Source organism: Triturus cristatus, chromosome 1_2 (assembly GCF_964204655.1).
Source record: "Triturus cristatus chromosome 1_2, aTriCri1.1, whole genome shotgun sequence".
NCBI lineage: Eukaryota > Metazoa > Chordata > Amphibia > Caudata > Salamandridae > Triturus > Triturus cristatus.
The window spans coordinates 963,848,469-963,870,392 of record NC_140580.1 but is presented as its reverse complement, the minus strand read 5'-3'; positions in this window follow the sequence as shown (position 1 = coordinate 963,870,392).

Below are 21,924 nucleotides of genomic sequence, written 5' to 3'. Positions count from 1 at the left end.
ATCCTATCCTGCATTATCCTGACGCTAGCGGAGTCATCGTGTCCCAGACTAATTAGAGCTGCAATCGCTACGCTGTGCTGCACATCGCAAGCCTGCTCCGGAGCTCCGGTGATGCCCATGGCGCGTGCTGCGCTTGGTGTCGCACTTTACCCGGGACCAGCGCGGACCAGCTGCGGCCCTGCCATCAAGCTGGGCCCTTGCCAACTAAAGGCCGGCGCTGCTGATTTTCCCTTGAGCCGCTCCTGTTTGCAGACCATCCCCTAACTGAGGCATACAACTACAGGCCAGCGCAGTGTTTGAGTGGACCGCGGAACTGCACCTGAAGCTGTCGGCTGGGGGTGTTGTGTGGCGCTGTGGCGGTGGCCCGGGTCTACCTGCCTGAGGCCTGAGATGACTGTGTCATCTTGCTGCGGGGATGAGGCCTACCCCAAGAATCTGAGCTGCGGCCTGCCCGGTCACCCGATGTGTGCGGTGACCTGCCCGAGAGACTGTGGAGGAAACTATACTATAGGGGGCCAATCCTGAAGCTGCGACTACTAACCTAGTGGACTAGCCTTCCAGCGTGGGAATATCAGCTGCCTGCCTCGGCAGGACCAGGCCTCCGTGTGAACTGCACCCCACTTCCTGCTACTACGGCCATGGTGGAATAGAGAGCCAGCTAGCTACCCGCACGCTGGCCACCTACAGTCACTCCACGTGGTGACAGGGTGGAACACGGAAGAGCACTGCTGCTGCCTTGGGTCGTCAGGACACGGTGCGCAAGACTACCTGCGCAAACAGTGAGTACTCATTTGGACCTGCGGATCCTTGTGGCCCTGCGTGTGTGTGCGTTGACCTATTGGCTCCCCCCCGGGGTACAAGCTTGTTCCCACTGTGGGAACTGTGGGCACGGTGCGCTGTGTGCTGGGCTGTGGGCCTGCATGCCAGGGGTTGCTCTGGGAAACTAGGTGGGGTGGTGGTGGGTACTGGGTCGCGGCGCTGGGTGTGTGAAGCAGCAGACCCCTGTGCACCCCCACACCTCATATAGATCGGGGCCTGTATGCAGTCGCTTCCCACGTTGCCTGTGGTCTGGTGCTTGGTACTGCCCTGCCTGGAGACCTACTGAGAAGGCCCTCGTGTGCTCGCGTAGCGGCCTGGTGCTGCCCTACAGTTCTGAGATAGGTGGTGTGGCAGGGGTCAATACTACAGGCGCACATCATCAAGAACGACCCATGCAACCTAAGTTCACATTTGAAAATAAGCGCTACACTTGCACCATGGACCCTGGCTCTGAGCCTAACATGGAGTCCCAACCTAGCAGAGAATCACAAGAGGAAGACCTGCATTCAATCATGTTAGATGTGCTCACTAATCTTAAATCTATTGACAGTAAACTTGATGGTCTTACGTCCAGGTTAGACTCAGTGAAACGTGAAGTAGATGTACACGAATCCAGGCTCGACGCTTTAGATAATCGTGCAACAGAAGCCAACGAACTCCAAGTTGAGTCCAAGCAACACTTCCTTTATATTGAAAAAGTCCTGTCTGTCATACAAGCTAAGAATGAGAACTAGGCACAACAACCTCCGCATAGCTGGAATACCAGAAACCACAGCTATTCCTAAAATGGAGCCATATGTTGAAGCACTGCTGCGCTATTTATTTCTTCTGGCACTATCGTCTATATTCGTGGTGGAGAGAGCACACAGAACATTGGGCCCCAGACTGCCGGTTGGTGGCACGCCTAAACCCATCATCGCCCGTCTCCTGAACTACCGCAACAGGGACTCCATTCTATGCCAGAGAACACGGCCCCATTACCACCCAGGGCAATTAAATTTTACCCCACTGCAGTGGCGGTGCGTCCATTGGGGCGCAGGGGCGGAGCCCCACTTACCACGCGAACGCACGCACGGAAAATTGCAATGCAATGATATTATTTATTGCGTCGGACTCGGACATGATGAAGGGGGTGGGGCTGGGGGGCGAGCACTGACACAGTTGACAGACAGCCGGCTCGCAATTTATTTGCGCATGCTCGAGTTTGTCTCACGACAAGCACGAGCATGCGCATTCGCCGCACTGTCTGCCACTGACTACTACTGAGAGGAGGGGGCCGAGAGGCCGAGGGTTGCATCATGCAGCAGCCCCGTCCGGGCGAGCCCTATCCGTGCTCTTTCGCCAATCCAGGGCAGGCGCTGCTAATGCAGCGTCTCTGGATTGGCTGAGAGCCTGATACAGTCTCTCAGACCCCCTACGAGTAACTGCATCGGGTGCCGCGCAACTATGGCCAATCACCGTGGCTTATGTCTGAACACAGTGACAGTGATTGGCCATGAGGTGCGCACTCTATGCAGTCTGTGTCGCGTCCTCACGCACGCGGTGGTGCCACACTGTCTGCATAACCTCATGGCGGCGGTGCGTACAGGACCCGTCGTGTGACTCGTGTGTGTGTCGACTCGTCGTGGTGTGGTGACAATTCTTGTGTACTCTACTCTGTTGTCCCTGACTTGTCCATTGGTGAGTACTGCAGTCTGCACAGCTCATTATCATTTGATTTTGAGTAGGCATTCCGATGATCCGATCTGGCCCATTCCCGATTCCCATATACATGCCTTGCCAATGCCAACATTAAGAGCAAAGTGGGAGATTTTAAAAAGAAAAGCGGGAGATTGGGGCCTTGAATCGGGTTAGGGTTACTGACTGTGATGTGTGAGTGGGCTTTGTAAGTGTGTGCACTGCTGCAGCAGGATCGGATCGGACATTTGAAACAGCGAGCATCCATTCATATCATAGAGTTGCTTGTTGTGTAACTTGTGTCACACCGTGTGACACAACAAGCAAATCTATGATGAATGGATGCTCGCAGTTTGAAATGTCCGATCCGATCTCACACCGGACCGGACTGCAAATGCAATTAAATAATTGATTGGCTGGGATTGGCTGCGTCATGAGCAAGTATGCAGTTTGTTTTTGGAGGAGTCCGGCAATAAAGATCTGGCGCATGTGAAAACACTGCATCTGCTCAGCTTCTATTCCGGGCTAGCTTTCTTCAGAGTCCTGCATCTTCCCCAGAACTGCGCTGTGACTTAATACTTTAGAATGTTAAACTCTCCAGGGTGCAGATATTGTCAATCGATTTTTCACATATTTCAAGGTACAAAAGAGGCTGACAGAAACAAAAGGTGCCAGCTCCTCGCCTGCCATGTTAGAAGTGATACCAGGAGACCAGTCTTTTCAGAGCTACCCTGACACACGCGTTATCGTCTATGTGCCTCTGTTGAGCTCAGAAGTAAAGGGCCAGCATTTTACCTTGGAGCCCAACGTCACTGTTTCTTATTCTTCACTGACGCTATCTGTAGAGGGGGCCATCAATCCCAGTAAAAACCAACAAAGGGGGCTCCGAAGAACACACCAATAAGGAGGGACTGATAACTAACATCACGAAACGGTATAATCTCGCGAGAACCAGTCTCAAATTCCATGAAAGCAAAATCGCATTGATACCCATATGCGGTTATTATGGGGTGGTCCTTATGAAGTATCTCTGTAATAAAGCGGTCATATGACAGCACTGAATGCAGGAGATTTTTTATTTAAAAAAGTCAATAATCCATGCCACAATATCAATGCGCATAATGGAGTGCAGATGTTTCAAAACAATTACTTTTAACTTCGTTCGTTAACAGCAGGCAAGACCGAAGGTGTACGTTTCTTCACTGGTAGTTGAGTGGGCCTTGCACACACTGGAAGTAAACACGAAAGTGACCCTGTTGCAATCTGTCGATTTCTTACTTAACAAATGGTCACTTAATATGTTTAAAGGGAAAGAAACAGCACTGACTGGACTGACGGATGTGAGGAAGTAAAAACTTTTTTTTCTGTCCTTTCACATCCGTTTCCTGAAAATGTCTATTCCCTGTTCATTTCAAGAGTGGTAACTCCTTAATTATCTTCAGAGAGTTTACACATTTGAACTCCTCTTCTATGAGCTCTTGTCTTAACAATGTTCTCTAGAAGAACGAATAATTTTTTTAAGAATGTGCAGCGCAATTCAGAATTGTGCACGAAAAAGATGCAAAACCTAACAATTAGGATTTTTTATGATGGTTAAAATCGGATATGTAATTACCAAAGTGGAAGGCCAATTATCGCATTACTGTGCACCTTACACTTCCCAACAACGCAGGTAAGGGAAACGGATTCGACTATAATCTGCAGAAAAAGGTATTCGTAAGGAGTCTTCCCTCGTTCGTTTACTTTCCTCACTCTAAAATGAAAACACATTTTCAATGTTTAAAATGTATTATTTATCATGTAGATAAGTCAAGATCAATGCACAATTCGTTTTTTAAATGAGAGAGGTTCTAGACTATAGAGCGGCCGAAACTAACGTACATTAGTCTCACATGTCATTTATTTAACTTGAACTGGCTTTCTTAACTCCTGTGACACTCACTTTATATTAGTATTTTATTACTTTATCCACCTTGGCATACCCATCTTCACACCCTTCCTCAATAACCTAACACCCTTTCGCATTCTACACCTGATAGACCTGTAGTACCTACTAGTCCCTTCTCACCTATATCAACTGACCGCACATCTTACCCCTCCCCTTCCAGATAACCTCCTGATCCATTGGTCCCCCTGCCCACTGATCCTTACAATTTACTCACCTGCTCCCACATCCCAGTACCCCTCCGCTAATATACCCAGACCCATCGTGCAACCCCTCCTCGTCTTTCATTGCAACCTCCCCCTACCCAAGAACACACCTGCCACCTCAATATTATGCAGTATTTATTTTACAGATTATTTATTTCTGGTGCTTTTTCTATACAAGGTATTTCCAAGTTGTCAGACGGTGTCTTCCAGAACAGCAATGCCACAGCACATGTCTCACACAAAATCCGACCCAAGCCAGCATGCCACAAGCTCAATAAAAGACATAGTCATTTATAACGCTAGTTTGCTGCGCGCTCACTTTAGGCAGAAAGGCAATTAGTCGAAGATCACACATCGCCAATTTCGAGTAAATAGCACTTAATGAAAGCAGGCATGTTTTCATGTCCATAGCAAATTCCCATCAATGTCTTTAGCCCCTCGCTGACATTGCTTGTGTACGCTGCGCCATCCCTCTGTTTCCCATGTCACAAGCAACCTCAAGTTTCCCTGCGGCTTTGTAACCTGCTGGCACCCCCACCTCCATGAAGCTAAACTCAGCTGGTAAACACATCAAGCCTTTATCAATGAGCTGATTTTTTTCATGTAAATGCCCATCCAGGGGCTTATAACGGAAGCTTTCCACCAGGGCAAATCTGTTTTGCTCCTTGTGCAGCATAAACCTACCCAATGGCAAGGTTGCCCAGTGAGTTAATACTTCTGGAAACCCGGACTTCGCACCCATGTCAGTAAAATGTTTATTATTAAATGTTATTTTCAGCACTTTTGAATCATTACCATTTGCAAACAGGAAGAAACTGCTCGGTTCAATATCTCCCAAATGTGAACAAACGCTTCTCTCAAAAGCAATTCAAGTGGGCATAGTATTAATCGGGTTACTGTCGTCATGTGTGGGCTGAGGGCTTTGTAAGTGTGCTGCGCAGGATCGGACATTTGAAACGCAAATGCACGTTTGGTTTTCGTACATGCCAACATTTCAGAAGGGCAAAGTGGGAGATTGTAAAAAAAAAAATCGGGAGAATGGGGCCTTGAATCGGGTTACTGTCGTCATGTGTGGGCTAAGGGCTTTGTAAGTGTGCTGCGCAGGATCGGACATTTGAAACGCAAATGCACGTGACGTTTGGTTTTCGTACATGCCAACATTTCAGAAGAGCAAAGTGGGAGATTGTAAAAATAAAAATCGGGAGAATGGGGCCTTGAATCGGGTTACTGTCATGTGTGGGCTTTGTAAGTGTGCTGCAGCAGGATCGGACATTTGAAACGCAAATTCACATGTTTTTTTTAATCACCTTTCAGAAGCATGGAGCGCAATGGCAGGCAGAGAAAGAGGGGGATGCAAGATTTGTGCTGAGATAATGCTTCTAAACGTGCCTTTAGTAGAAACGTTTGAATTTAAAATTTTGATCTATTATATTCCATAAAGATACTGAAAGCTAAAAATCATATCATTATTACATTTAAATGTAAGCAGGTTCCAATGGATAATTTTAACGTAGCAGACTAAAAAAAGTCTGGTTTCCCCGAACATCAAACAAAAAAAATATTTTAAGAACACTGAAGTTATTTTATGTTAACTTGAAGAACTGACGCTGGTAAAATTCATTGGGATTACTTGTATTTTAAAAGCAATGCTTGTCTAGTTACAGCACGTTATTTTTATTTTCAGCACCTTCTAAAGCTTGACAACCCTTACCAAATTTTTGGTCATATTTCCGGCGAGGAACAAGACCTCCTTTGCTGCTCTTTCACCCCGGCTACGACCCAGCAAACACCAGAGGTAAATGTAAGGAAACTGATGCTATTTTTTTTTAGATTGGAGTTAGAGCTCTGTGTGTGGTCACTGTACATGGTGGTTGGGGTAGGCACACATTCTGGACATTGTACCCTCAGTGGATGGAATTTACTAACACCCTTAGCCCTGTGATTTGGGCAATAACGGTTGTTAACAGCACTATCTATCCCTTGCCCTGTTCAAGGCCCTCAAGCAGTGTCTGTTTCAGTGCCTTCAGCAACCACTATGGCACACAGAGGCAGCAGGCAGTAAGGCTGTATTTTTAGCAGTCATGTTGTGCAAAGGGGAGCTGTTGGAGATTTATTGCGATACTGCACAAGATATATGTATTTATACTGAAATTTGATATTATTGCACCGCACCTTATATGTTGTACTTTGATTATTGGCAGGTTTCTTTAATATATATTGGTAAGGCCAGCATCGGCATCATGAATACAGTACAAGAGCTGATTACAAGGTCATTCCAGGCACGGCCACTTGGAGAGAAAATACATTTAAAGCAATTGGGACCTCATCGGCCTGACCTAAAACTACAGCAACCTTCCCAGGACAGAGTAAAAATGTCCACACGTACATTCTCAAACGCCTGGTACACAAAAGCTGATTGGCTTACAGGGTGCCCTTTAAGAAATTCTCTGTTCTGCTTCCCCTGCTTGCTGTTTGGTGGTGAGTTTTCTTGGACAAATCAAGGAGTAACAGACTTGAAGCATTTGTCTGAAAAAATAAAGAAGCATTCACGCACAAGAAAGCATATGGAAAACCTGACTAGACTGGGAATGTTGGGGGAAGATGCTCCGATTGAGCAGCAGATAAGTGATGCATACCGCAAAGCAATACAGAAGTACAATGAAGCAGTTGATAGGAACAGACAGATTCTATCCAAAATAATTGATTGCATTCGTTTCTGTGGTGCTTTTGAACTGGCATTGCGAGGCCATGATGAATCGGAAGGTTCCCCAAATCCTGGAATATTCAAAGGTCTTGTGGATTTAATAGCAACCATAGACAAGGATATGGAAGCACATTTAGCAAGTGCTACAGTCTTTAAGGGCACCTCTAAAACAATACAAAATGAACTTCTTGAGTGTATGCTCGGAATTATGAGAAGCCATATTGTGCAAGAATTGCAAAACACAGACTTTGTGGCTATTCAGGTTGATGACACCACTGATGTGGCCACTAAAACACAGTCCGTATTAGTGTTTCGATACATTGACAATGACAGACAAGTTGTGGAGAGGTTCTATGGTTTCACACATTTAAGAGACTCTAGTGCAGAAACCATTACTGCAGCTATACTGCGTCAACTGAGCTTAATTTTTCCAGAGCTGCCTCAAAAAAAAAACTTATTGCGCAAAGCTATGATGGTGCGTCCGTAATGAGTGGAAGCCTTAGTGGAGTGCAGAAGAGAATTCGAGATGTGTACCCTAATGCTCATTATGTGCACTGTTACGCTTACCAACTGAATCTTATTACGCAACAGGCAGTATCAAAGATCACCGAGACACGAATTTTCTTTCAGGAAATAGGAGGCATGGCAGCATTCTTCTCGCGTTCCCCCAAAAGAACAGAAGCACTTCATGACATTGTAGACAAAAGTGTTCCAAGGGGATCCTCAACTCGTTGGAACTTTAACATCCGTACAGTCAACCTAATCTATGAACATAGAGAGGACCTTCTGAAATGTTTTGAAGCCATAGAAGCCAATGATGAGTTTGATTACAAAAGTCAGATTGAAGCCCATGGCTTTGCTAGAACACTACAAGACAGAGAGTTTCAGTTCTTACTGTTTTTATTTCATCATATAATGGTAGCTGTTGACCTGTTATACAATCAGTTACAAGCACGAGAGATAGATACTGTCAAAGTGCAAGTATATACTACTATGTTTGTCCAAAGCATAAGCAAAGTGAGAGATGGGGTTGACAATTTAGACAGCAAACTGCCAGAGCAATCTACTTTCGCAAACCGCAGGAAAAACATCACCACTATGGTCCGAATTGCAACGGAGATCTGTGACATTGTAATTGTGCAGGCAAAAGAGCGTTTTTCTTTCACAAAACATTTGGTGAGTGCCACATTATTGCAAAGTCAACAGTTTGCCAAATATGATGAATCCTTCCCGGAGCGTGCTCTGAATGAGGCTGTGGGAGCTTATTATATGCTCAATAAAGAAGAGCTGAGAACTGAGTTGACTGTACTGTACGCATTGCCTGCGTACCGGAAGGCCACAAGTGCCTTGTCTTTGCTGGCTTTAATTCATAAACTTAATGTGGAAAAGTCACTTGGAGAGACAGTGGCTTTACTTAAAATTGTCATAACCACTCCTATGACAACAGTCGAGGCAGAACGATGTTTTTCAGCCTTAAAGAGGATTAAGACATTCCTGAGAAACACCATGCTTGAGGAAAGACTCAATGCTTTGGCAATGCTCTCTGTAGAGAGCAAGCTAGTTCAGAAAATCCCAGACTTTAACACTAAAGTTATTGAAAAGTTTGCTGCTCTTAAAGAGAGACGTGCTGATTTCATTTACAAAAAGTAAACAATGTTGAATGCTGCTACTTTGCAACCAGTTTAGTTTGTTAAATAAAAAACATCTGTGAGTGAGGTACTCAGGAATGCATTGTATCTCGAAGTCTGTTATGAAGCTCTGTGGCTATACTGAATAAGCAGCTACCTATGTTATATGACATCTCTTTATTAATGTTATAACTGCACTTTCACAATTGCTTTATTAACCTTCCTGCTTTCTCAAATTTGCTTGAAAATGCACCATTTCTCTTCTCTTTTTTCAAAATTTTCTCGGGGGGAGAACCCCCCCGAACCCTCCTTATAGGGGTTCGGGCTCGCTCGCTACGCTCCCTCGCAACGGTGAAGTATACCAATCATTTTACGCCCCACCACTTTAAAATGTCACCAGCTGCCCCTGCCCCACTGGTTCAGTCCGCGCGCAAGGAATTCCTTCCCACCATACGCCTTTTACAGCTGCGGGGATCCCGTACGCAATGCTATATCCAGCCAAACTCAAGATCTCATACGACGGACAGTCCCACTTCTTCACCGATGCCAAATCAGCTTTTAAATATGCCAAACATATCTGCACCAGACAACTTTTGCCTCGCTCATCACAAACTGCCGATAAAGAAGCAGGCCTCAGCGACACTGACTGATAAAAAGGAAGTGCTAACATGGTGCGACACATCGCGCCCCCCCTCCGCCTATATTGACTATTTTGCCTTATTCTTTTACTTTGCAATTGGGCGTGGTGATATGTTACACCTGTTTCTGCAGCTCATTTATTTCTCCTATATATGATCTCTGCACCTCCAGTACAGCCTGGCCACCCTGCCACAGGGACAGGGATGTTTGCCGGCAACTCATGCCCCCACAGGGAGAACTCCCATGGTTTCAATTGTCTGTTTTGTTTATGGGACTGCTGGGGTGGAGGGAGGGGGGATTTTCACAACATGATTGGGGGGTTGGTGTGGGAGGGGGAGGACACTGGGGTACAGTAAATGTTCAGTTTTTACAGAGGCACACACACAACACCATCTGACGCAGAACAGAAACCTTCTTCGCTTCACCTTATATCTAATGCACACAACTGGCATCGAAACACTGCTTCCACAAGCTGATCGATATCCTCTACTTACAGTGCAGACATCTAAGATTGCGTACTACCTACTGTCAATATGCCACTAGACTCTACGCCAGCCTCATACAATTTTTTAACCTGGAATGTCTGTGGCCTTAATAATTATAGAAAGGTGCGACTTGTACACGCCTACCTGATTCGTCAACAGGTGGACATATCTTTTCTACAGGAAACCCATCTCCTACCATCAGACACTAATAGACTGAAGCACAAATGCTGGGGAGAATATTATTCCTCCACCTACTCTAGTTACTCAAGAGGAGTGGTGTAGGACCGGGGGTCACCACCAGGCCCTATGGGGGTAGCGTGGCGCGAGCAGGTAGGCATCCAAGGGCTTACGTGTAAAGTGACCATACAGCACACACATCCACTGAGACATGAAATGCATGCAATAATTGACACCACACAGTAGGTTGAATAAAACCAATCAGTGTCAAACACAGCGTTTACGCCAGGCGCGGCACATAGCCAATTAATAGCGCTGCAAAACATGGCATTTAAACATAGCGCTGCACATAGCCAATCAATAGCGCTTCAAAACATGGCACTTAAGCATAGCGCTGCACATAGCCCCTCAATAGCGCATTAAACCTTGCAGGTCATTGAGGCGCCAAACATTGCATTCCCTTGAAGCGCAAACTGGGTAATTCAGTAGAGCATTAAACATTGCATTCCAGAGCACTGCACGCAGCAGGAAATCCAGGCGCTAACCATTGAGTTAATCAAAAGCGCTCCGCATAGCCAGTAACCAGCCCTCTCCACTCCACTCCTCAGGGTATTAAACTTAATATTCACCTAGGGCATACCCTAGGCCCCCCAGGCGGTAGCTCCTCCCTTAGGCCTAATGAGGGCCTGTTAACAGTCAGGGGTGAACAGCTTCTCCCACCGCGCTGCCTCTATGCCCTCCAAAGTACTTGGTGCGGGGCACGGTCACTGCGCCCCTCAGAGGGCGAGAGAGGGGGGCGATGGCAAGGGTTCTGGGCTGCGCAAGAGCCTCCGGGTCCCAACGGTAGCTTCCCCCAGGGAGGGGCGAACTCGGGGCCTCTCTCAGGCCTTCCGCCCTCCTCCAGGGTTACCTGGTTGTAGGGTCTCCTCCCGGCGCTGGCAGTCGGTATCTTCCTGGCGGGAGGGCTCGCTGCTCCTGGAGCCTCTCCCGCTGTGGATGCCGGCTCTCCGGCGATGTCGGGGGACTTGACAGGGGCCCCGGTAGGGAGAGGGAACTTCGCTGGGCCTCCGGCGGCCTCGCACGGCCTGGGAGTGTCGATGGCAGGCCCTACGAGGACTCTTTGGATCCCGACTGGAGCATTCACAGGGAGGCGCGCCCGCAGCATCCACTCAGGAAACGCCGGGGGCGGCGCTGAGTCTTCCGCCCCGTCACGTGACGCTAGGTGTCGGCTTCACGGCCTACCAAGGCCTTCCCCGAATTCCGGCGGCCCTCTCCTCCCTGAGGGCCGCGTCGCGGGGGCTGCGACTGCAGCGGCAGGGCCCCGGTCTATCCCGCGGGCCCCGGAAATGATGAGGTGCGGTCTTCGCGGCACAGGGCCGCAGCGGTGAGTGATTTTCGGGCTCCCCAGCAGGGGTGGGGGAAAGTAAGGGCCGGCCTGCAGCTTGGGGTAGGCAGGTTGAACAGGGGCAGGCCACACGCCCGTGGCAGTACAGGATAGGGGGGACCCAGGCAAAGTCAGGGAGTGCAGGGGTGTCACAGCGCTGGTACCTGGTCGATCCCCCAGCAGTTCTGTGGTAATCTTCTTCGGCGCTTGTTGGTTCCTGCGCCCTTGGTAGCTCGTTTCTTGATGGGGGTAGGATGAGTTGGTGACTGAAGGGAGTTCTCAGTCAGGCTTGGTAGGTTGTCCCTGGGTTCCCCTCCCGCTGGGCCAGATCAGTGGGCTAGTTCAGGATCCCTCACTCAACTTAAAAGGCAGCACCTAAGCCCTGTCACTTTCAGTGGCATAGGTCCCTGACTAGGCCCTACCGCCTAAAACTCCTGCGTAGGTTCCCCTAGGTCTGCGTCGCCCCAACTGACTAAAAATGTTCCCTCCTTTCCTTAGGTATCCCTAGGTCAGGTGACCACCCTCTAAGGCGGCAAAAGTAAACCCCACCCTTCTTCTAGAAGGTTCCAGCAAGTTCCAGGAGCTTCTCCACTCTAGCTATAGGACAAAAAGGTGGGCTGGTGTCGCAACAATGTTGTAGGGTCCCAGCCAGCTCCTGGCAACTAGGGTGCTACTAAAAAGGCCACTCCGCAGTAGCAGGGGCCTGTGGCAGCCATATTGGGGGAAGAGAGCACCTGCACCTTAACACTGATTAGCAATGGAAAGGCGCTCGGAGACCTAAGGCCAACAAAAAAGAGGGTGGAAAAAATGAGGCAAGGGCAAAAACACAGGGAAAGACCACCCTAGGGCTGACAGGTCTAACAAGTGGCAATACTCATACGACACGGCATAGATTGGATGTTAACGCAGTCACACATTGACACAGAAGGATGATATATTGTGTTGAAGGGATCTCTAGGTAGGACTCAGCTGGTCTTCTATAAGACGTGAATTCACATGGAGATTACCACCCCACGCCCTCCTTGTCACGGCATTTCAGGCTAAAATTAGAAGCGACATTATTGAGTGCTTAACATTAAACACGGGCTCTGTTTTCTCTCCATCGTACTATAGAAAGCATTTAAAGCTGTTATAAGAGGGAAATGCATGGCACGCCAGTCAGGAGGCTTGAAAACACTACGGGGAACGCTGCATAATCTTGAGGCCGAACTCAAAGCCCTAGCACTGCAATATTTTAAACATAACAATCCCTCTCTGTTAGCTACTATACACAAAAAACGTTCAGAATTTAATGAAGAGGCCGCCAGGGAGCTAATATTTCTCAGGAAGTACACCACTGCCAGGAGATATGGTGAAGGGGATCGCCCTGGGAAGACGCTTGCTAACCTTCTTAAACCCTCTCATTGTTCCCCCTATATTACGGAACTTCTGGGCGATGATGACACACTAATCAGTGGTCCCAGATAAATTCATGAACACCTAACCAAATTCTACTCTTCTCTCTATACCTCCTCCACACCACAAATAGAATCTGAGCTCACTACATACTTGGACTCGCTAGAACTCTTATGGCTAGGGAATGCCCATAGGGAATAACTAGACGAACCCTTTACAGAGGATGACATAGTGCGGGTCATAAAGAGTCTTCCTGTAGACAAAGCACCCGGCCTTAATGGCCTGACGACCGTGTTCTATAAGAATTATGATCCATACTAGCACCCCATCTTGCAGAAATGTACTCCGATTCCTTGCAAAATGGTGTACTCCCTCCAACAACGAGAGAGGCCATCATTTCCACCCTGCTTAAGCCTGGTAAACCTCCCAATAAATGTGATTTGTACCGACCTTTCTCCCTCATCAATACAGATAATAAAATATACGCAAAACTTCTTGCTAAGAGGTTACAGCCTCTATTACCTTTAATTGCTAGGCCAGACCAGTCCGGCTTCATATCTGGGCGCTCCACTTCCCACAACCTACAAAGCTTTTTTTCCCTCTTGCATCACCTGGACCCACACACACCAGCACTAGCAGCTTTTCTCGATGGCACCAAAGCCTTCGACTTGCTCAAATGGCCATACCTCTTTACCATTCTGGCCAGACTAGGTCTTAGTCCCTCATTCATCACACAGATCAAACTACTGTATTCACAACCGGTTGCCAGACTACGTGCCAATGGAATGATATCTGCCCCATTCGACCTCAAGTGTGGCACCAGACAAGGGTGCCCTTTGTTGCCCTTCCTGTTCGCCATTGTAATGGAACCTCTGGCAGCCAGAATCATGCAACACCATAAAATGCGTGGTCTTGACTTCCCCATGAGAGATATCATTATATCGAAAATATGTAGACAATATCACCCTCTATCTTCCAGACCCACTAGACAATTTGAACCTGGTTCATCAGGAACTTACCAAATTTGGTGGTCTCTCTGGTGTACATATTAATTGGACCATATCCACCCTGCTTCCCCTCACCCCTAACTTCACTACTTTTGAACCAGATTATCCTATTCAATGGCCATCCGGCCCCATTCGATATCTGGGAATTTGGCCCAGTACTGACATCCAGGAGCTCTGGGACATAAACTTTGGCCGCACAATGGCGTGGTTGCAGAGGAAAATAACGGTCTGGTCTAAACTTCCCATATCTTTAGCTGGTCGCATTGCCCGAGCTAAAATGATAGTGCTGCCTAAACGTCTATATTTATTTATTAATCTCCCCTTGCAACTTACCCAATCATTCCTGAAATCCTTGAGATCCTCGATGATCTCCTTGGTTTGGGACGGAAAACAACTACGTATAGCGTGGGAGGTGCTCACACTACCACTGACGCAGGGTGGACTTGGCGCACCTGATTTGGCGCTCTATGCATTTTGAGCACAGGCGCAATTCCTACACCACTGGATATTCCCAACCCCTTTCCAACCCTATGCTGTGGTAGAGACCGAAAGCGTCACACCACTACCACTGATATTAGCCCTATATTAACCTTTCAAACGCCATCCTGCTATCATACATACACCTGACGCTGCAATGGGCCTGGGATAAACTTCGTATTCAAGCAGGTCACTCAGTTTTATACGCGCCCTCTATCAAGCTCATGCACAATCCACAAATACCTATATTGGAAGATAAAGGCAACTCTGCCCATGCCCACACCTTAGGATGGGATACATTATCAGACTTATATCCCGGCGACAACTTTTTGCCCCCCCTGCACCTCCGCCTGGCAATACCATTAACTTTTCCAGTTTCTTACTATATTACTCTATCAGAGGAGCGTGCCGTACATTACATGACACATTTCCAGCTCCGCCTCCATCTCTCGGCCCTGGAATCAATTCTAACGAACTCCTCCTCAGATAAGCGTATTACTAGACTTTACAGCAGCATGCAGCACTCTTCCCCAATCCCACACCCGAAGGCCTTCGCTGGTTGGAACGAAGATCTAGACGACCCACCAACAGAGGCTCAGTGGCAATTCTGTTGTGGGCAATTAGAGATGTTATTCCCTAATTACAGGCTTTGCCTCATACATTTTAAATACTTGCATCGTATTTACAGAACACCTTTACAACTTAAACTTATGGGTCTCTGCCCAGAGGCAAACTGCTGGAGATGTGCATCACCAGATGCCTCCTTTTTACACATGGCTTGGAGCTGCGCCGATATCGAGCGCTTTTGGAATGCAATACTTGAATCAATCAATGAGATCCTGGAAACCCACCTGGCCCCTTCTCCCAAACGATGTCTTCTGGGATACGGTCAAGATGTCATACTAGGGTATCGTAAGCTCCTGGCCATGCTGCTACTTCTGGCTAAAAACCGGATTGCGATGCACTGGAGTAAACGCCAACCACCTGCCACTAAAACCTAGATACTAGATACCACGTTCTGTCAGGAACAGTTAAATACTTATTGGGAACTCTTGCCTCAGGCATCATGGCCCAAGGGCATCTGGAGCCCGTTTCTAGCTTGGCTATCCTCTCGATATAAAGACACCACACAAAAGCCAGAGATTTCCACTGCATCCCACTGAAGGGCACTCATTGATTATGTTTTCGCCTCATAACGCCATTATATGTCTGTAAATTGCGCCACTCATACATTACCCTCTTCAGCAAACCCCAGCCCTATAACCTGTGCGTAATGAATGATGCCTTGATTCTAGATTGCGATGACGTTTCTTACATATGTACTTGTCAACTGTGATGCCTCTGTTTTGGTTCTAATGTTCATTTGTTCAATCGCTAGTATTTTATTACTGTTACTATTATTGTGCACTATTTGCTAATTGCGGCATATATGCCTATGTCAAAATGCCAATAGACAAGTTAAAAATATATATATATGTACATAACAATTGAGAGTAAAAAACATAATAAATAAAATATTTAACATTGTAAGCATAACACTAACTGAGTTTGAATAACGTGATATAAACATAGGGGTGTAAAAAACCTTCTAATCATCTAGGAGTAAAGCGGCAAAGGGAGAAATTAAGGTGGTTTCCGTACATCATCTGATATATTCGTAGTTTTAACATTAGAAGAGGCAGATAGAGATAAATATGTTGTTAATGGAAGCCATAAAAGATCTATTTTAATTGCTAGAGATATAGGGGAAACATAATTAGTGTTCAGTCGATGATGAAAACAAACAGCGTTCCACCAGGATCTGAAAGTGACTTTATCAGCCTGCTTCCAGTTGGAGGTTATTAAATGAAAGGCAATGGCTAGCAATAAATCTAAAATTTTACAGCTCAGTGGTGATTGGGGCCATTGGGGTGATAGAGTGCCTAGGAATATATTTGTGAAAGAAAAAGGGATCTGAACTTTGAAAATTATCTTAATTTAGGACCAAACCAACTGCCAAAATTGGTGGAATAGAGGGACACTTAAACAACATGTGCTTTAAGTCGGCAGAAGGACAAGGGCAGGACCAACAAGTAGAGGACACATCTGATGAAAAAGATGCTTGGGTCGTTGGAGAAAATAGCACTCGGCGATAAATGAAATAAAGGGTTTGTGAGGCATTTGCAGCATGAGACGTTTTGTGAAGCTTAGACCATAATTTGTCCCATACAGTGATTGGCCAATCTTGTGATAAATCCTTTTCCCAAACCAATTCAATCTTAGATTTGTGTCTGTCTGGGGGACGTTATAAAGAGTTGTATATATTTGATGCGGGGGGTAGTGTCGAGTATTGAAGATAGGTTTTTGTAATTTGCAGGAAAGTTAGTAGTTCTTGGTAAAGTAAGTAGATATTGATTGAGGGAAGGACATAGAAGATTATATTGCGATCTAGATGACGTTGGTAAAGAAAATTTAGTTTAGAAATCAGAAAAAGAGAGGGGTTGATCGTTAAGTATAAGCTGAGATATCAGAACGTAAGCCTTTAGAATGGCAAGTTTTCCAGTATATAGAACGACTATGAATTTGTAATGATTTAGTATGCCAAATGGGTCGTTGAGGGATGCGATGATGATAAGAGAGGAACCAAGAGATTATGGGAGTGGGAAATGACAGGGGAACGTAAAGATGTAATATTGGTGGTAAAAGCAAGGACCTCTTGAAAATCGAAAGGAACAATAAGAAATGTCTCTATTTTTATCCATATTGGAGAATATACAGGAAGTTATATAAAAATCCAACCAGCAGCTTGTTTTAGGGAGAAAGCGGAATGATAAGTTTTAAAATCAGGAAACCTCAGACCTCCTTTTAGGTCTATGGTCTGTGTAATACTTCATCGTCCAATATACTACTATGCGCTGTGTCCCATATCACGATAACCGCACCTTAATGGTAATCACGACATGGAAACACATAGGGGCAGATTTATGTTTCCTGGCGCATCCCTGCAAATCAGCAAGGATGCGCCAGGAATGATGCATCACGCAAGTTTACCCTTGCACCACACATGATGCGCCGCATTTACAATGCGGCGCATCATGGCGCAGGAATAAACAGATGCGTGACGCATCCGATGGCGTAAGGTTGGCGCAGTGCTTCAGTTGCGTCGCAAGCACGACGCAACTCCAGCACTGTTCCAACCTACCCTATCCCTAACATGGTGCGTCAAGCCTTACGCCTGCTTCAAGCAGGCGCAGGGTTTTGGCGCATCAGCGTTGGGAAAGTGACTCAGTCAAATCTTATAGATTTGACTGAGTCACTTTTCAGGGGCGTTCCTGCGAGGGAACGGCCCCCCCTCTGTCGACATGCCCACGTGAAACCTGATGCAGGTTTTACGTGGCGCAGGGCTTTACATCGTGACGCATCTCCATAGATGCGTCACAATGTAAATATGGTGCAACGTGGCGCAGGGTTTACACCGCCGCTGCGTCACAAAAGTGATGCAACGGCGGCGTAAAAGTGGCGCATCTCCAATATAGATCTTCCCCTTAGTACACAACACAAAAACAACATCCTTCCAGCCACACACCCTACATGATGTAGCATCTACTCATGTAGGCAAGTGCTTCAGCGCCCCACATAGAGGTAGAAAGCACTACAATACAATACAAAAAGTGCAATGTCCCCGCAAGTAAAACATTGTTTTATAGTTGTCCCCGATCCACTGCCCCATTTTCGCACCTCCATCTGAATTACTCGAGGTTCCAGAAAAAAGCAAACTACTTACTTGAATTGTACTTCCTGGCACCGAAAAACTTACTTCTTTGTGATTCATGCGAGGCATTTACAGCAACAACTGTGTATTTGAAATCTCTGTGCAGGGACGAACCGTCATTTCTGAGAGTGCCTGGAAAGAAGATGAATATCTGTGCATCACAGTGTGAGGCAAGGCCGTGATCAAAGACACCACTCGCATTACATGCTCACAACTTTCGCATTACGCCCTCGCCACTTTCCCTTCAGATGCTGCCATCGCCAAGCAGCTGCTGAAATGCCAGGAAGTCCACGTGCACTCCAGCTGTATTAAGCAAGGCTCCAAGGCATGTTTGATTAAGTGATGTTGCTCTTTTCCATCGACCCCCACCCTCGAGCATCTTCCAGGATACGCCCCCTTCTGGTGACGTTTTTGGGCCTACTCTGACGCCCCTTACTTTCTCTATCCATATGAATCATCTGGCAGCGCCGCAGGAGGTAATTTCTCATTGATTCGAGCCTACGTCACTCCAATGCATGGGTGACAGAATGACAGAATGCACCCCCTATCTCCCCATTAAAACAACTTTTATTTCCATTTCATCGCCTTGACTAAGAATGAACCAACTTTTCAGTTTAGATAATATACAAAAATATAACCCTTCGTCAGAATAAAGATGTCTTGGCAAATTATATTTCAGTATTTTTATGCTCCTGTAGTCATTAAATACTACATCCATTCTCACAAAGGATGGTTTATGTCGTACACCTGTCGTTGTCTTGTGTGCAAACCGGAAGAATGTAAACCGCAGCCTCAGCAAGAGAGAGAATGAGAACTGAATGTGTAATGTAAATACGGTGCTCATGTAAAGCGCTCCAATACCTTCGGGTCGAGTTCGCGCTATATAAATATGCACACACAAAAAAAAATACATTGGCCGAGCCTGTTCAGACTCTCACACTCCCCAGCCACAGACATCCCCTGTCTGGACAAACCAAGCCTTTATTTTAAACCGTGTCGGTCACCTTTGGACAGTCTCCTGAAGTCAAAGGGCCACTTTAGCAAGGAGTGTTTTTAGGAGCAAGTGCAGCTCGCCAGAAAGTGTTCAAGTAAGCGAACCGCACTGCTCCCTTCAAAAAAGAAAAGGTCACTGACACTTTTAGTCACTGTAACAAAGTTCATAACTGAGCAGCCCCAAACTACATCACTCGCCTGCAGCTTTTCCTGAAATGGGATGACCATATCGCAGAAGCTCTCAAGTCCCTTTTTAGCTCCCAGTAAAACAAGAGCTCATACACAAGGGTTCCTACCATGGCCACAAAACGAACTACTTTACAATTGCTCACCAACCAGCCAGGAACCCCAGGGCCATACCATGATTGGGTTTCTGTGCTGCGTCAGGACAGGTGTTTTATTGCATCTTCAGTGCATACATTAACTTGAAAAACCTCCATGTTAGACTGCAGAACTCGGAAATAGAAAGGCTCTAGTATACTAACTCTTTGCATGGGTTTTGCGTCAACCAGGCGCAAAATGATGGGGTGGTAATTTCATGATGCAAAGTACAGCATATGGCAGCTTTGGGGAACTTAATACGCAAATCTTGGTTTGCATAGGATAGTATGTCTCACTCAAACCCTTTGTGATGGAAACCCAGCCCAAGGGGTTAATACATCAGGCCCCTGCTCTCTTTAGCATAGTACTCAGAGATTTGTGAGATTTGTTTAGGTAATGTGTGTGCTGAAGATGCGAAAGAGAAATCCACCGACCCCTTCTGCGCCGGTGCTATGCAGAGAGCGGGATTGCGATGCAGCCTAGATCTGCCAGCTGGGGCGTACTGTCAACCTGACAGTTCTGGTGCAGGAGGTTCGGTGAGGGATCTCTCCTCATTCAAGGCTCGCGTCTATGGAACTCCCTACCTCACCAGAAGAGACTGGAAAGTGACTATCCCAACTTCAGAAGATCCTTAAAGACTCATCATTTCACCATTTCATGTGGATAATCATTCTCTCTCACCTACAGCCCTCGTCAGATGTATAGTATGAGATGACGGGCCCGATGCATAAGGTCAGCTCCATCTCTCCACCCAGTCACCTAAGACACTTACTATGCCAGGCCGATCTCGAGGCATTGCGCATCGCTGCTGTAACCACCAGGTCCAGCAATGTGTACCATATTGCTACTTACCACACACACACTCTTTTGTACCCACACCACCAAAGCCCTCTCAGTTCACAAGGAGTTTTTACACTCAAACAAGTATCCATGACTGTAAGGTGAAAAGATAGCAGAAGAAGGCATCCATGTGACATGACTACAGCACTACATGGAAATGACACACAAAATACAGTCAGCACTGAATAGAGAAACCAAACTCAGCAGAAAGGCCCTTACCCACATACAGTCAGTAGTAGCACATGAATGTGTGCAGAGATGTCCAGATGGTAGCATTACAGTTGGCCCTCGGGCAAACCCCACTGAATGCCTCCAGTGGGCTGGCACCCACCTTTTGTTGCATTATTGGACAAAACCTGATAAAAAAAGTCCATGCAATCTGCTTAGCCAGAAAGATGGCCAAGTGGATCCAGTGGCCCAGAGAAGACATGCAGAAATGCAAGCCATAAGTGACAAACAGTAAGATGACTCGATGGAGGAAAGTTGTCCTAACCAAATTAATTAAAACAGCCTTGTGGAAACCTACAACGTCTAAATATACCATCCGTGCCAAGGAGGGAGGCTAAAACATCGATATGACTATGTCAGGTGCATAGTTAAACACAGATAGGATTTTGGGAACACACCCAGGATCAAGACATAAAACCACCTTATCTGGGAAAATAAGAGCAAGGGTATGTTGCAGACCAAATTCTAAATTTCACCCAGTCAGCAGCAAGAATAAATTTCTACCAGAAAAATGCATTGGTAACAAAAACGTAAGGTACACCAAGGCCAGTGGATCAAGGGGAGACCCTTGTAGGCCTATAAGATCAAAGGCAGGTCCCAAAGAGGGCAGTAGGAATTGACAACATGACTTAGGAGAGAAAAGCTATTCAAATTTTGTGAAGCCTATAATTCTAGAAGCTGGAGTCCCAAATCTCTGAAAGCCTGAAAGGCTGCCCATTAGCTTTTGAGAAAGGAAACTTCCATGCCCAATAGGAAGCTATTGCCGAGGAAGTCTAGACCTCAATTATGTCTACAGGAAGTTGCCCAAACACTCTTTACAGAATACTAAGCCTTAAAATGTCGCAAGTTGTGGGAGTAAGCATTGAGGGTAGCGGATAATGTTGAATGCAAAGAGTCACTTTGCTGGAACAGTGTTGCATCAGCACCTATTATCTCAAACTACAGATCCCAAGGTAACGGCGTAGGTGACATCACTCGTGGGAAACAATCAAGGAGGATTGCGAAAGAGCTGACAGAGTTTATGGTCTCTGGGGCCATGATGGATCCAGCTGGAGGTTGTCTGCTGGCTTGCCCCAGATCTTGTGGAGAAACCTGACCAGTAGCACGATTGGTGGAAAGGCATACGTGAGACTTCTAGCCGCGCAAGGGACAATGCTTCAACTCCCCGTGTCCTCAGTGAGGGAAGAAGAGCAGAAGTTGGAAAGGAGCACATCCTGCTCTGTTGTAGATAGGTCCAGATTGGATAAC